The sequence below is a fragment of the Alligator sinensis genome, unplaced genomic scaffold (assembly GCF_000455745.1).
Source record: "Alligator sinensis unplaced genomic scaffold, ASM45574v1 scaffold131_1, whole genome shotgun sequence".
Classification (NCBI taxonomy): Eukaryota; Metazoa; Chordata; order Crocodylia; family Alligatoridae; genus Alligator; species Alligator sinensis.
In genome coordinates, this window is record NW_005841830.1 from 6,805,383 (window position 1) to 6,807,679 (window position 2,297).

At 56.2% G+C, this 2,297-nt stretch overlaps 1 protein-coding gene across 1 annotated transcript in view; it reads left to right on the forward strand.

Annotated features, from left to right (window-relative positions):
* The window catches only part of SIX2 (SIX homeobox 2), a gene marked incomplete at its 5' end in the record, with an annotated part of 4,316 nt that overhangs the window by 1,286 nt on the left and 733 nt on the right, over positions 1-2,297 (forward strand). The gene's annotated exons all lie outside the window — the stretch shown is intronic.

Below are 2,297 nucleotides of genomic sequence, written 5' to 3' on the forward strand. Positions count from 1 at the left end.
GCAGCAGGACAGGGCCCGGGCCGTGCGCTGGGTTTGCCCCCGGGGCTCGAAACGCGCTGGTGCTCGGGCCTTAGCAAAAGCTGCCCAGCGGCGGGGCCTCCTTTCCCTGGCCGGGTTTGTGGGAGAAAAGGGCCGGCCGCTTTTGCTCGATCGGTATTTGTCCCGGCAGGGGAGGTTTGGGGCTCCCGCAGAAAAGAGTCGCCCGGCTGGGCACAGATTTGCGTCGCTTCTTGTCGCGGAGACCGCGAGGGCTGGGGCAAGAAGCGCCGGGGACTGCTCTTCGGGGAGAGCCAGGCCTTTGTTGGTCTGCCCAAATCTCACGTTTTGTACCGCTTCGCCCGCCTTTGGCAGCGGGGGGAGGCGGGGTGGGGGGGAGGAAGCAAACCAGAGCACGGAAATATTCTCCGCGCAATATCCCCATGCAGCCCGAGTGACTTAAATGGAAAGGCACGGGGGGAGCTGGGAGTAGGAGTTGGCCTCCACCGCTGTCAGCAGGGCCGGGCAGAGCGTTTCCAACCTCAGATGCTGGCTGCGAGCTGCAAGCGTTGACACGAGATGAAATGGAGCGGCCCGGAGCCCTGCTCATTAAAAGGCGGTTGACATCCTTGCACAAACCCCGCGTCTTTAAACAGCAAAACAAAAAGAAAAAACTTGATTTCTGGTCTTTGGAACTGTTTTCCTCTTTAGATGCAAAGATAAGCCGTGATTCGCTGTTCAAGCAGGGAAGCATGAGTATTTTTTTAAATGTCTCCCCTCCCCACCCTTCAGGGAGTTCCGATGCCCTAAAGAAAAGTAAGGGGAGCAAAAAGCAGGATCCTAAATCCCAGGCAGGGCTGCTCGTGGTAAAGAGGAGCGGTGGGAATGAGCCGGTTCAGGCGGACAGGCTCCTTGGGGTTGGAGACGCGCGCCGCGATCTACCGCAGGTCGGTCCCTGCCGGGCTGGGGGTGGGGGCTGCATTTCCAGAGCCCATGTCCAATGTGTTTTGGAAATGTTAAGCACCACGTCCAGCTGATTAGATTTACGCCCAGCTGTGACACCCCATAGGAGCCTGGGCAGCTTTGCTCCATACGTTTCCATAAGCAGGGCTGGTGCTTGAGTGTTCTTCCCGATCCCTGCAAAGTGTTGGTTTTACGAGATGTCAGATCTCCTTTTATTGCTGATAGCGGGGACTCACCTTCAGATCTCCAAAGGAAATGAAGGTGACGTGTGTTCCCTTCTTTTCTGCGGAATCCAGGTTTAAAGGTCTTCTGAGACAAATAAGGTTTTCTGACATTGAGAAACACCCCGAGCCGAGCCGGGGCGTCTGCAAGACGGCCTTGCGACTGGAGAGAAACTTCTTCCAGCACAGCTTCTTCCTCTGCTTCCAGTCCCTCGGCTCTCGGGGCCTCCAGCCCGGCAGCATCCTGCAGCCCGGGGGCGATCGGGCACCCCTGGCGAGGAAGGCCCACAGGGCCTGGCACCTATAGAGTGCAGGTGGCCCCTATAGGCGCCATAGCCCCCGAGAGATCACGAGGCTGTCTCAGGCAAGCGGGGCAGCGTCCAGGCTGGACTTTTTCTCCTGGGACTCAGCCTCGCTTGCTGCCTGATCATTTCTGATGAAGGCCAGGGTCACCAATTCCTCCCGGCTCACCTTTGCCCCGGGGGTGATGGTTTAGGCAGGTCCCTATCGCTCAGATGCCTCTGTATGTCAGTCAATGTGGCAATCCCTAATAAGCCGAGGTCGTGAGAAATCACACACACCGATGTGCCTCATCTATATTTTATTTCCCCTGCGAAGGCACGGGTGGGGTGGGGGGCTTTCGCTGAGACGCTACTGTTGACTGTCAGGGATATTTATTTACAAGAAGGGGTAACACTCAGGATTCAAAAACAACCAGCCACTGCCTCTCAATGTCATTTTGAGCCGGCAGAAGGAATCAAGCAGCCTGATTCGGTTTGAGGGTCGTTTCCCGGCAGGGCTTAGGCAAGCAGCTGTCCCGTTTTGCGTTTGCTCGTCTTCTTGTGCCTGTCGGGATAGGCTGTTGGTTTGAAGCTCGTGGAGGAGAAGGAGGAGGGAGGCGGAAAAAAAAACCAAACCACAAAACAAAATAAATCAATCAAAAGAAAGAAGGAATCGGGTCGTCGTCCGGTCCCTTTAGCGATGATGAGCTGGCTGTTTAAGGCTGATCTGTCCCGCAGAGTGGTCGAAAACTGTGCGGATTGGTTTTGCCTTTCCAGGCTGAACTCCTTCTGCTAGGATAAGCACTATCCCCGGCCGTGATTTTCAAATAACAAATGCCCCTGCTTCCACCCCCCC